The sequence below is a fragment of the Cebus imitator genome, unplaced genomic scaffold (assembly GCF_001604975.1).
Source record: "Cebus imitator isolate Cc_AM_T3 unplaced genomic scaffold, Cebus_imitator-1.0 Scaffold3, whole genome shotgun sequence".
Classification (NCBI taxonomy): domain Eukaryota; kingdom Metazoa; phylum Chordata; class Mammalia; order Primates; family Cebidae; genus Cebus; species Cebus imitator.
Window position 1 is genome coordinate 12,763,762 of NW_016107318.1, and position 15,497 is coordinate 12,779,258.

Below are 15,497 nucleotides of genomic sequence, written 5' to 3' on the forward strand. Positions count from 1 at the left end.
TGGGGAGGAAGGCAGCAAATCACACTGCCATGTGTGTACCTATGCAACAATCTTGCATGTTCTTCACATGTACCCCAAAACCTAAAATGCAATAAAATAAAAAAAAAGAAAAAAAAAACAGAAAATATTCAGTTAAAATATTCGGAAAATATTCTTGTCATTCTGTGAAGAGGTTTTCTGGGAACTACTCAGTAATCTCAGGGGACAGATAACTAGAATATCATCCTGCTGCCACTGCATAGGAAGAGAATGACTGATGGGTCCCTGGGGCTATACACTGATACTCTGCATTGCCAAAAATAGAGTGCAGAGGGGACAATGACATGGTGAATATCCTTATATCAGAGTCATGCTATTTTCTCCTGTGCTATGGAAAGAGAGCAGAGGGAATGTCTTATATCTGGGTATCCAGGTAATATCATTGCCAGTTGCTGCAACCTAAGTTTATCCCAGAATTCCACACTAGTGAAACCATGCAATCTTTTATTCATTCTGCAATTATTTATTGAGTGCCAGCTGGTTGTCAAGGATATAGTGACAAACAAAGCAAACAGAATTCCTACCTTCAAGGACATTATATCTTTGAAGACAGATAAGAAGCAGAGTTGCTAGAACTCTCATAATAGGGAACATTGACTTTTTCAGCAGATCTGGGGCCAGGACATTAATTCTCTACTCCTTTGATTTGTATTTTCTCTCTGCCCTCTCACTCACATCTTCCCCAACATAGAAATGGCTGACTGGATGGTGCAATGCAGTGGGGTCAGGCAGCATATGCTCAACTTCCCTGGTTCTCTCTTTCAAATAAAGAACCTCCATGGAGGGTTTACCATAATCATCACTTCTCTAATTGGTTAGTTCAGCACAGACTCTCTGGGCTTGCTGGGAGAAAGCTAGAAATGGGGAAGGGTTGTTTGAATTCAGGTATCAGCATCAGATCTAAACCATATTCTCCAATCATTTTATGAAACTCAAATTAAGCTGACATGTCTGTATTCTTCTATCCAGCCTTATTTTGCAATATATTCTCAACTCAGAAGAGAAAATAAATATGTCATTTATCAGTATCCCTTAAAGCCCTTCATCTAGATGCCTTTGTCAGATATCAAAGAAGTACTTGCAAATAACTTGCCTTTAAGAAAGAAGAAAAGAGAGAAGAATCAAATAGATGCAATAAGTAATGATAAAGGGGATAGCACCACTGATCCCACAGAAATACAAACTACCATCAGAGAATATAATAAACACCTCTATGCAAATAAACCAGAAAATCTAGAAGAAATGGATAAATTTCTGGACACTTACACCCTCCCAAGACGAAACCAGGAAGAAGTCAGACTCCTGCATAGACCAATAACAAGGTCTGAAATTGAGGCGGCAATTAATTGCCTACCAACCAAGAAAAGTCCAAGACCAGATGGGTTCAAAGCCAAATTTTATCACACATACAAAGAGAAGCTGGTATCATTCCTTCTAAAACTATTCCAAACAATAGAAAAAGAGGGAATCCTCCTTAACTGATTCTATGAGGCCAACATCATCCTAATACCAAAACCTGGCAGAGCCACAACAAAAAAAGAAAATTTCATGCCAATATCCCTGATGAACATTGATGTGAAAATCCTCAATAAAATACTGGCAAACTGAATCCAGTAGCACATCAAACAGCTTATCCATCATAATCAAGCCGACTTCATCCCTGGGATGCAAGGCTGGTTCAGCACATGCAAATCAATAATCGTAATGCATCGCTTACAGAACCAAAGACAAAAACTACGTGATTATCTCAATAGATGCAGAGAAGTCCTTCTACAAAATTTAGCAGCACTTCATATTAAAACTCTCAATAAACTAGGTATTGATGAAACATATCTCAAAATAACAGAGCTATTTATGACAAACCCACAGCTAATATCATACTGAATGGGCAAAAACTAGAAGAATTTCCTTTGAAAACCAGCATAAGACACAGGTGCCCTCTCTCACCACTCTTGTTCAATATAGTATTGAAAGTTCTAGAAGGGCAGTCAGGCAAGAAAAAGAAATAAAGGGTATTCAATTAGGAAAGGAGGAAGTCAAATTGTCTCTATTGGCAGATGACAGGATTGTATATTTAGAAGACTTCATCATCTCAGCCCATAATCTCCTTAAGCTGATAAGTAACTTAAGTAAACTCTCTGGATACAAAATCAATGTGCAAAAATCACAAGCATTCCTATACACCAATAATAGACAAATAGAAAGCCAAATCATAAGTGAACACCCATTCACAATTGCTACAAAAAGAATTAAATACCTAGGAATACAACTAACAAGGGATGTAAAGGACCTCTTAAAGGAGAACTACAAACCACTGCTCAAGAAAATAAGAGAGGACACAAACAAATGGGAAAACATTCCATGCTCACGGTTAGGAAGAATCAATAATGTAAAAATGGCCATACTGACCAAAATAATTTATAGATTCAATGCTATCGCTATTAAGCAACCATTGACTTTCTTCACAAAATTGGGAAAAGAACACCTTAAATGTCTTACGGAACCACAAAAGAGCCCACATAGCCAAGACAATCCTATGAAAAAAACAAAAAACAAACAAACCAAAAAAAACAAAGCTGGGGGCATCATGCTACCTTACTTCAAACTATGCTACAAGGCTACAACAATCAAAACAGCATGATACCGGTACCAAAACAGAGTTATAGACCAATGGAACAGAACAGAGGCCTCAGAAATGATGCTACACATCTACAACCATCTGATCTTCGACAAACCTGACAAAAACAAGCAGTGGGGAAAGGATTCCCTATTTAATAAATGATGTTGTAAAACCTTGCTAGCTATATACAGAAAGCTGAAACTAGATCCCTTCCTTACACCTGATACAAAAATTAACTCCAGATGGATTAAAGATTTAAACATAAGACCTAACACCATAAAAATCCTAGAAGAAAACCTAGGCAATATCATTCAGGACATAGGTATGGGCAAAGACTTAATGACTAAAACACCAAAAGCAATGGCACCAAAAGCCAAAATTGACAGATGGGATCTAATTAAACTAAAGAGCTTCTGCACAGCAAAATAAACTACCATTAGACTGAACAGGAAACCTACAGAATGGAAGAAAATTTTTGCAAGATACCCATCTGACAAAGGTCTAACATCCAGAATCTACAAAGAACTTAAACAAATTTATGAGAAAAAAAATTCCCATCAAAAAGTGGGCAAAGCATATGAACAAACACTTCCCAAATAAGACATTTATGCAGACAACAAACATATGAAAGAAAGCTCATCATCACTGATCATTAGAGAAATGCAAATCAAAACCACAATGAGATACCATCTCACATAAGTTAGAATGGTGATCATTAGAAAGTCAGGAGACAACAGATGCTGGAGAGGATGTGGAGAAATAGGAACACTTTTACGCTGTTGGTGGGAGTGTAAATTAGTTCAACCATTGTGGAAAACAGTGTGGCAATTCCTCAAAGATCTAGAACTAGAAATATCACTTAACTCAACAATCCCATTATTGGGCATATACCCAAACGATTATCAATCATTCTGTTATAAAGACACATGCACATGTATGTTTACTGTGGCACCGTTTGCAGTAACAAAGACTTGGAACCAACCCAAATGCCCATCAGTGATAGACTGGATAAAGAAAAAGTTGTACATATAAACCACGGAATATTATGCAGCCATAAATAAGGATGAGTTATGTCCTTTGCAGAGACATGGATGAAGCTGGAAACCATCATTCTCAGCAAGGAACAGAAAACCAAACACTGCATGTTCTCACTCATAAATAGGAGTTGAACAATGAAAACACATGAACACATGGACCGGAACATCACACATCAGGGCCTGTAGGGGGTGGGGAGCTAGAGGTGGGGTAGCATTAGGAGAAATACCTAATGTAAATGATGGTGTGATGGATGCAGCAAATCACCATGGTACATGTATACCTATGTAACAAACCTGCACGTCCTATACATGTACCCCTGAACTTAAACTATAATAATAATAATAATAATAATATTAATAAAGAGTCAAATTAACCCACTGGAAAATAGAGAAATTGAGAAATTGGGCTTAAACTGAGGAGGCATTGAAATATAGCAGGGCATTAGTAAATTTAACCATGTGGGGCCTTGCCCTTAATCACTGAGGATGGGGACACTTGGGAGATTATAAGCTAAGACTGTGCAGATCTCTGTGACTGACTTTGATTTTATTTAAGAAGGCACAATTAAAGAGTCACATTATAGAGGAAAGAGAGTGTCATTCTACCTCAACAGCACCTTAAAATAGGCAGAGCTTCAATACACAGGCTTTTTGACATCTTGGTGGGCAGAACAATTTTTTCTCTGCATTTACTGAATTTCTAGAAGTCTGAACTTTTAAATTTTAAAGGCAGCTAAGTGCCACTGAGGATTACTGAACACTGATGTGTTTGTGTCAGGTACAGGGAAGGAATGTAGGTTCAGGGGCTCCAGATTCTGTTCTTTATGTAGCTTTGATCATGGTGCAGAGCTAAGTGGGAAACATGTCTTATCTAAACTCCAGGATTCATTTAGGTTGAATGAATCCTGGGTCATCATCTCCTCTACCATGTCATCTCAGGTTAGCTCTCTGCTTTGTTGGTTACATAAGCCTAGACTATGGCTTTAAAGTAGAGATTTATACTATGATATTGACCACAAAAGTGTGTTAATTTCTGTTAAGTAATAATTAGTTAGCATCTTGAAAGAAATGGCAGATCTTCTTGCATTGATGTGGAGAAACAATTCCATGAATTTTTTGCAAACCCATGAGCTGAGAAGAAATGTATTCAGAATATTCAGCCTTTACAAGTCAAGCTTGTCAAACAAATCAAGGAGGGACAGACTGTTATATTTTTATTTCTTATTTCTGACAGAACAGTAACAATGGAAAAAATAAAAATTCAAAACAATTAAAATGTATTAAAAAGTATGATAGTTTTATTATCTCTGGGTCAGTAAGGATGATGAAATGTAAGGAATGGAAAAAGACAGTTGAGGTTTTAGAAAGAAGACTGGGATTGCTTCTCTGAAGGGGACATGGAAAGGTAAGGCATTAAGTGGAAAATGGCAGCCATTTAGGTGCTCACTGGGCCCACAGAGCTCCAATAGTATTTACAATGCAGGAAGCTGCATGTGATTTCCCAGCATAAACAAAAGCGGAGAAGACAGATTTCAAGTGTCAAGGACTTTAATACGAAGAGGCAGTGGTAATGACTGCTATGGCACAAGACAAAAAATGCCTGCTCATCAGAAAAGAGTGGAGTCTGTATCACCAGACAAAACATACAACATAATCTCCCACTCCTAAGCACTGGAAATTTAGAAGAACATGCAAATAGATTTTACATATGCCAGATGGAAAGGGGAGGCATGTCTAATAAGATTTGATGATGGAAACTGCCATTTGTGCTCAGTTCCAGTGTCTTTGAAAGAGGGCAGGAATGTCTCAAATGCTATTCTCTGAGAGTTGAGCTGGTTTGCAGAAGTAGATCCTTCCCCCAGCTTTACTTCTCTTCATGGAAAACATAGTGCTGCAATTGAACTTATGAGAGATTTTTCTTTAGTTTAATTTTTATAGGCTGTAGCCTTCCTATAACTGACATTAGCTGACATATAACCTGGCAAAACTCAAAGCCAATATTTCTCTGTATGTCTCCTTTTTCCCTCAGTGACCGAATATCTGCTCTCATTTTCGTCAACAATTACATGGACCTGGATAATACAGAGTACTAAGTTTTCGGAACACTATTTCTGTAGAGGCTAGATTTAACTTGAATTTTTAAATTTTATAAGATGGGGTTGATGTTATAACAGTCTTTTGTGTTTAAATATTAGAAAATTCATGGCCTATGAGAGGTTTTAGTCTGGATTATTTCCACTTTGAACATGCCTCAGAAACTATACTATTTAGCAGAAGAGAGCCCAGGTGACTATCTACCCAATCTCAACTCCACATAGTCCTCAAGTTGGGGATACCTCTGAGTCAGATTGAGCAGGTAAAGGAAGTGACTGATCATGACCAAATATATTTTGCACTTTATTACGTCTTAACATTTAAAGAAAAAGAGATGTAATTATTGGACTTCCATTTTTACTCATGTTATTTATAATAAATTATTTTTATTCAAATTTACATTTTTAAAGATTATTCCTAGACAACATGGCTAGATATAAATCAGGATGGAAAATTAAATAAAGAATCTATGCTCTACTCAGGATTAAGAAGGAATTCCAAGTTAATTCAATTCTGCCCCATTTCAGGTCTTCTAGGGGGCAAAGCTAAACTGCCCACCAGTTGGCTGGAAGGATCACAAAGGATCAGTGGTCAGTATGGTGAAGTGACTTCATGAAGGTAATAGTGTGACCATCCTAACCTCCCACTAATAAACTGGCCACACCAATAGTTGACCATAATTTAATGGATAATCTCATTCAGAGAATAAAAATCTGGTGGGTACACACTTATTTCACATTCCAAATTTTTCAAAGTCAGAGTGGAAAGCAGAGAAAATTTTTACTCAACTCCCTTCAAGGAAAGCTTTAGAAGAAAGCCTCCAAATTTCTCTCCAGCTCAAAGGAAACAGGAGTGACTCATCTGATTCATCAGTTAGGGAAAAAATGCTTATCTCAGATTTTCTGTTTTGCCTCTAAGGCCTACAATTTGGGAGATCAGGTCAAATTCAAGGAAAGTAGAGGTCTATCTGGCTGCAAATTTATAATAATATTCCTTATACAATTTTGCCTTCTTTCTGTTTATTCTCTATGCCTTATTTCTCAACTGAATCCAAATTCAAGAGGTCAAGACAGAATTTTTTGTTTGTTTGTTTTTGAGACAGAGTCTCAATCTGTTACCCAGGCTGGAGTGCAGTGGCACCATCTTGGCTCACTGTAACCTCCGCCTTCCAGGTTCAAAAGATGCTCCCACCTTAGCCTCCCAAGTAGCTGGCCAGGCAGGTGCCACCATGCCCAGGTAATTTTTGTATTTTTAGTAGAGATGGGGTTTCACCATATTGGCCAGGCTGGTCTCAAACTCTTGACCTCAAGTGATCCACCCAGCTCAGTCTCCCAAAGTGCTGGTGGGGTTTTTATTCCACTAAAACCCAAACTAGGACAAAACTAAAAAATTGGTCTTCCTGATGAAACTTTGAAAGATTTGAACAAATATCAGTTGGCTGTGCAAAGAAATAGGTTGTTGTTGGTAGAAGCAGGAATTGTCTAGGCTAAGGGAATAGTACTGCAAAGGCATGGCACAGAGAACATAAAATACAATAATGAGTCACCCGAGGACAGGAATATGTTCTGAAAAATGCTACATTGGGCAATTAAGTCTTGTGCAAACATCATAGACTGTGCTTACACAAACCTACATGGTATAGCCTGCTACACACCTGTGCTATATAGTATAGACTATTGTTCCTAGACTACAAACCTGTATAGCATGTTATTGTACTGCAAACTGTAGACAAATATAATTGGAAGTATTTTTGTATCTAAACACAGAAAAGGTACAGTAAAATTATAGTACAAAAGATTTTTAAAATGGCACACTTGTATAGGTCACATACATGAAAGGAGCTTGCAGGACTGGAAATCTCTCTGTGTAAGCCGGTGAGTGAATTGCGAGTGAATGTGAAGGCCTAGGACATTGCTTACTGTGCACTAGTCCAGACTTTGTAAACACTGTACACTTCAGGCTTTGCTAAATTTAAGTTTTTCTGTCTTCAATAAATTAACCTTAGCTTACTGTAACTTTTCATTTTATAGACTTTATTTTTTTAAACTTCTTAACTCTTTTTTATAACACTGAACTTAAAATACATTGTATGACTATACAAAATAATTTTTCTTTATATTCTTATTCTATAAGCTTTTTTCTATTTTTAATTTTTTTATTTTTTAAACATTAAAAAAAAAACGAAGGCACAAACACATGCATTTGTCTAGGCCTACACAATGTCAGGGTCATCAATATCACTGCCTTCCACCTCCAGATCTTATCCCACTAGAAGGTCGCCAGGAACAATAACACACATGGAGCTGTCATCTCCTATGACAATAAAACCTTCTTCTGCAATACCTCCTGAAGGACCTGTCTGAGACTGTTTTATAGTTAACATATTTTTTATAAGTATAAAGAGTAAAGTAAAATAATGATAAAAATTATAGTAAATACATAAACCAGTAACACAGTCATTTATTATCATTACCCAGAATTATATATTGAACATAGTTGTATGTGCTATATGCTGTGCTTTTCTATGATTGGCAATACAGTGTTTGTTTATATCACCACAAACACATAAGTAATGCATTGCTCTATAACAGAATGGCAATGACGTCATTAGGTGATAGGAATTTTTCAGTTCCATTATAATCTTATGGAACCACCATCATATATTTGGTCTTTCATTGACTGAAACATCATTGTGAGGCACATGACTGTATATTGAATGAACTAAGTTGAATATGGCTCAGCACAAAAGGTGGGGTGTGAGTGGCTTTTAATGAAATTGAAACTGTATACAGGTGAAACACTGTATATAATGTAGCTATGGATTTAAGACTTTTGTCCTAAGGCAGGTTTGCCGGATTAAGCAAATAAAAATATAAGACTACCAGTTTAATTTGAATTTGAGATTTTAAAAAAACAAATTTTTTTTTAGTACAAGTATGTGCCATATAACGTTTGCAATATACAGGGCATACTTATACTGAAAAAGTATTCATTGTTTATTTGAAATTCAAATTTAACTGGGTGGCCTGTATTTTGTCTTGCAACTTTTCCTGTATTTTATCCTCACAGGATTTTCTAAGGGAAATGGCAAAACACTGAAGGCTTGAAAATGTTAAAGTAATATGATGAGAAATTAGAGAGAAAACTAGTCATGCAGCAAAAGGCAAATTTCTCTTTCCAAGTGTTCAAGTTTCTTCAGAGCCACTTTTTAATATGGCTTCAGCATAAAACCAGTAATAATAAAAACCTGCCATATTTTGCCACGCGTAATACTGTAAATACAGCCAGATGAAGATAAATTACAGTCTCAATAATACAGCAAACAAGGCTGACACATAATAAAAAATAGGAATTTGGATTATCTCTCTTGGCACTCATGTTCTGCAGAGAAAAATGCAATGCACAAAAGTGACTGACAACAATTTCACTTGCAAAACCGAGCACACCTAGTTGGCCCCCTTTGAAATCTAACTTCTACACCTCCCCAGTCTTCTACAAAACCTGTGTTTATTGTGCCTGACTTTTCAGAATGCCATGACTTCTGCTGAGTTCACAGCCACCTCACTCTGACTCACAGCAAGGCATTTCAAATGAACTGAGACTGCGATTAGTAAAACATGATCCATCAGGGGAAAACAATATCCCACGATACCTGCAAAAGAAATGGGCACATTGCCAGTGAGCAGAAACTGTTCTCCTTATTTCGTATGTGTTTTCCCAACACAAATTCTTATTTTTAATTATGACTCCGTGTGTTTCCTAAATATCTCTGTGCTCCTTTGCTGTAACCTTTTCCCTGGGAGTTCTCTCATAGAGCAATTGTTAGAATTCTAATTGCAACTCTCTAGGACTGAGTAATGGTCAAATTGGAATGAGTTGTTCTCACCTAACGATCAGTCAATTTATGGGCTTGCAACTGTGTGAGTACACGTATCGCTAGGAAACCAGTCTCTCCATAGGAGTTCAATAACCATGAGTGGTAGGGACAATGTTAAAATGAAAGAGAAAAGGCCAAGGATAAAGTTTGAAAAAGCATTTGACTTTTCCCTCCACAGAACCAGAATTGTGGCTGCAGTATAAATAGGTATTTTAAAACACCTTTTTACCAAAAATTTTTATTTATTTATTTATTTATTCTCCCCATTTATTTATTTTATTGCGTTTTAGGTTTTGGGGTACATGTGAAGAACATGCAAAATTGTTGCATAGGTACACACGTGGCAGTGTGATTTGCTGCCTTCCTCCCCATCACTAACATCTGGCATTTCTCCCCTTGCTATCTCTCCCCAGCTCCCCACCCCTCACTGTCCCTCCCCTATTTCCCCCCAACTGACCCCAGTGTGTAGTGCTCCCTTCCCTGTGTCCATGTGTTCTCATTGTTCAACACCCGCCTATGAGTGAGAACATGCGGTGTTTGATCTTCTGCTCTTCTGTCAGTTTGCTGAGAATGATGGTTTCCAGGTTCATCCATGTCCCTAAAAAGGCCCAAACTCATCGTTTTTGATGGCTGCATAATATTACATGGTGTATATGTGCCAAATTTTCCCTATCCAGTCTATCGTCGATGGGCATTTGGGTTGGTTCCAGGTCTTTGCTATTGTAAACAGTGCTGCAATGAACATTCGTGTGCACGTGTCCTTATAGTAGAACGATTTGTAATCCTTTGGATATATACCCAGTAATGGGATTGCTGGGTCAAATGGAATTTCTATTTCTAGGTCCTTGAGGAATTGCCACACTGTCTTCCACAACGGTTGAACTAATTGACACTCCCGCCAACAGTGCAAAACTGTTCCTATTTCTCCACATCCTCTCCAGCATCTGTTGTCTCCAGATTTTTTAATGATCGCCATTCTAACTGGTGTGAGATGGTATCTCAATGTTGTTTAGATTTGCATTTCTCTGATGACCAGTGATGATGAGCATTTTTTAATGTTTGTTGGCCTGATGTATGTCTTCTTTTGTAAAGTATCTGTTCATATCCTTTGCCCACTTTTGAATGGGCTTGTTAGTTTTTTTCTTGTAAATCTGTTTTCGTTCTTTGTAAATTCTGGATATCAGCCCTTTGTCAGATGGGTAAACTGCAAAAATTTTTTCCCATTCTGTTGGTTGCCAATTCACTCTAATGATTGTTTCTTTTGCTGTGCAGAAGCTGTGGAGTTTGGTTAGGTCCCATTTGTCTATTTTGGCTTTTGTTGTCAATGCTTTTGCTGTTTTGATCATGAAGTCCTTGCCTACACCTATGTCCTGAATGGTTTTGCCTAGATTTTCTTCTAGGGTTTTTATGGTGTTAGGTCTTATGTTTAAGTCTTTAATCCATCTGGAGTTAATTTTAGTGCAAGATGTCAGGAAGGGGTCCAGTTCCTGCTTTCTACACATGGCTAGCCAGCTTTCCCAACACCATTTAGTGAACAGGGAATCCTTTCCCCATTGCTTATTTTTGTCTGGTTTGTCAAAGATCAGATGGTTGTAGATATGTTGTGCTGCCTCCGAGACCTCTTTTCTGTTCCATTGGTCTATATCTCTGTTTTGGTACCAGTACCATGCTGTTTTGATTACTGTAGTCCTGTAGTATAGTTTGAAGTCCGGTAGTGTGATGCCTCCCACTTTGTTCTTTTTGCTTAGAATTGACTTGGCTATGCGGGCTCTCTTTTGGTTCCATATTAAGTTTAAGGTGATTTTTTCCAGTTCTGTGAAGAAGGTCATTGGTAGCTTGATGGGGATAGCATTGAATCTGTAAATTACTTTGGGCAGTATGGCCATTTTCACGATATTGATTCTTCCTAACCATGAACATGGAATGTGAAATAACCTCATCATCAACAAACAGAATGTCAATCTGAAAGATTTGAGACCCAATCTCAAAGCCAGCAACTACAAAGTCGACAGGTGGATAAATCCTTAAAGATGGGAAGAAACCAGCGCAAAAAGGATGAAAACACCCGAAACCAGAACACCTCTCCTCCTAAAAGGGATCACAACTCCTCACCAGCAAGGGAACAAGGTTGGATGGAGAACGAGTGTGATGAAATGACAGAATCAGAGTTCAGAAGGTGGGTAGTAAGAAACTTCTGTGAACTTAAAGAACATGTTCTAACCAAATGCAAAGAAACTAAGAACCTTGAAAAAAGATTTGACGAAATGCTAATGAGAATGGAGAAAATAGAAAGGAATATAAGTGAATTGATGGAGCTGAAAAACGCAACACGAGAACTTCGCGAAGCATGCACAAGTATCAACAGCCGAATTGACCAAGCAGAAGAAAGGCAAGACTGGAGATAAAAGGGTAAAAAGGAATAAACAAAATCTCCAAGAAATGTGGGGCTATGTGAAAAGACCTAATCTACGTTTGTTAGGCGTACCTGAATGCGACGAAGAGAATGAATCCAAGCTGGAAAATACTCTTCAGGATATTATCCAGGAAAACTTCCCCAACCTAGCAAGGCAGGCAAACATTCAAGTCCAGGAAATACAGAGAACACCACAAAAAATTTTAACATGTGCTATTGCCAACGTTCAATCTGTCCCTTCAGTAGTAGCCTCCTCAATATTACAAAAGTGAAACTGAGGTATAGGAAATCTGACCTGGGTAAGTGGCTACAATCACTACCTTTCGGGCCAACGCAAGACCTTACTAAGTGAAATAGCATTCAGCAAACCAATGTCTACTCTGGCTAATGTTTGATGAACATTACCATGTGCCAAAACTTTTATTAACACTTTAATTATAACAATGTAATACTCATAATAATCCTAGAAGGTGGGTAGTATTATTCTTACTCTTTTACAAATGACAGGATTGACATATAGAGAGCCAATGTCACTTGGCTTGAGAGTGGCAGACTGAAAATTCAACCCAGGCCATTTTACTCTAAAGCTGAACTTTTAACTACTATGCTACTGTTTTTCTGGGGGTGAAGCACCATTTAATAATGGAGAAAATTGTGTGGCCTAAAAAATAGGAATGTAGATTAATGTGGGTTGTTTGCCTTGGTAAGATGTTCATGTCTAGCTGTCTTTTCAATTTCACTTTGCTGTTTCATGATTCTAGGTAACTTTACAAGGATTCATGATACATAAAGAATAGTATGTGTGACTGTAAACAATGCTTGCGCAAAGCAATGATCACTTCTGTGCTTTGACTTAATCTATTTCCATTCATTTTTCCATTCAGCAATCATGCATGGAGTGCCTACTGGATGAAATGCACATCTTTGGTTATCAAGACGTTGTTTCTGATCAGAAGAAGTGCACAATGTATAAGAATATATACATATGCAAGAAAACAATTATGATAGTAATCACAATGGCAATGAAATCTACTCAGTTGTGTGCTAAATTTTAATGCTCCATAGAATATGTAACTCTGTGTTCCTCAAATTTCCAGCCTTTCTCTTTCACCTGGCCACTCAAGATTCTTCTGCCTCCTGTGAAATATCTCCAAAGATTCCTAGAAATAGCCAGTGGGTGGTTCTTCTAGCACATAAACTGATCCATCAGCTGCAGGGACTTTATTGTAGACACACTGATAAAGCCAGCCACAGGAAGAGAGGAATAACATTGTCTTGTTCTTATAAAATTGCTGGCGGGAAATTCACTGTGGTTACTGTTGATGTTGGTTCTAAGTCACTCCTCTTTTCTGTGCCAGAGTGGGGTAGGAAAATTGCCTCTGCTTTGATCTTAGTTGAATTTAATCAGTACGGTGTCTGACACAGAGCCACTGATGCCCAGGGTCTCACAGACTTAGAGAAAACAGTCTCCAGCCATGACTTTCACTCTTTAAAAAGCGAACAACCTATTCAAGAGATTAGGCAGGAATATATGCTCCATTGTTTTCCATTTCTGTTTGCCTCTCAAAAGCTTGAAACAGCCAATGAAACAAATATACATTTCCTTGTCCTTTAACAAAAAAACTAAGAGTCTTGTGAAAATATGCAAATTGTGTCCATCAACCCACTGACAACGCACAGAGCCTGACTTAATTTGGATTCATGTACAACATCCTGCTACACATAGACCATGGTAAGTGCTATGATGGAGAAATGAATAGTGGTTTACTCTGGGAGTCATAGCTTTCTTCAAGTAGTAACTCACAGGCTCAATCTTCAAAAATGAGCAAGAGTTCATTGTTCAACAAAGAAACATCATCGCATATTGGACAAAGGGAATCAGAAATACAAAAGGTTGCATGAATGAAGGAGCTTTGAGTTCTTGGGTGATTGTGGGAAGCATAGATGTGCTTGGGGCACAAGTTGTGTGATAATGTGTGTATGTGGGAGGCAACTTGGGAAAGTGAGGCTAGAGGGAAACAATGAGACCAAATTCAGATTGACAACTATTCTGAGATATTTTCAGTCAAAACTTTTCTAAGTGGCTCTCAGTAAAGCTAAATTTCCATCTAACCTTATTCCTAATGTACTCTTTAATTCTATTTAGGGAAGAGGAGAAGAAAGATTAAAAGGAATGTACTCTGCAGATGCACAATAAATACCAACATACTTAATGGATGAGGAACTAGAGGGGCAAAATGAATAATGCAATTTAGCCTGGGAAGTTTTGTCTGAAGCAGAAACTTTTCACAGCTTTAAACATGATGAACTTATCATTTGCCTTAGTCAAGTTTCAATCTTTATAACTTATTTTTATTTAGACTGAAATAGTGGCCTATGATTCCACAACAAATACACAGTTGAGATTGAGATTACTATTTGGGTGATTTTTGTTATCCGCTAATCTAATTTACATTGCGAAAGCTTATTCCTAAACCCTCCACGCCTTTAGTCCCATCCCTTATTTTTCCCAGCAAGTTAGTAGGAGAAGCATGTAGAGCCTCTAGTCCGTGACTTTGTATCAAGCGAAGCTTACCTAGTCCAAAGTCCTAAATGTGAGGGACTTTCTTTCTGTCCTCTTTTCCTCAGGCCGGTGTGTTCCTAATAAAGAGTAAGGGAGTTCTCTGAAAACTTAAATTTCCCTCTGTTTGTCTATTCAAAGGTGCAGGAACAGTTAGGAATTCCATTGTTACCACACATCTAAGCCATGTCCTCCATGCTGTTACCTTCTCATACTCATATTTTGATCTCTTTCTGCCTAGCTCTCTTGTCTGTCTCTGGATTGTTTCAAGAAAAAAAGGAATATCATTTATTGCCTCTTGCAAAGTAAATACTCCTCTATTTAATTGACGGGATGAAACAATGTTGTCATTTAACAGTTTGTTTGTTGGTGATCTCTACTGCTCAAAACTCATTTACATACACATTCACTCCTTTGATCTACACAATAATCCCATGGAATTGGCAAAGGCAAAGGCATTATTGACATTTTACAGATAAAATTGTTCCTCAAATGATGGAGTAGCTCCCTCAGCCTATTTAGCTCTCAGAAACTGCATTTTGTCATCCAGTGAAGTCCTGGATTCACAGTGCCACAATAAAAATACAGCAGTAGTATTCTAATATTGGAATGGCATAGGCATTGGCATGAACAAGGGTGGCTACATATCTGTGCTCTGGTTCTTCCTCATTAGTTTCTTAGGTCAATTACTTCAGCTCTTTGGGCACAAGTCTTCTACTCTGTAACACTGAGATAACAATGACTATGTCTCAGAGTTGTGTAGATTAAATAAGCAAACACATAAACAGTACCACTCCTCTATCATTATTGTTTACTAACAGCAGTCAATGGGAAATACAGTGTGCAAATGAAGGGAA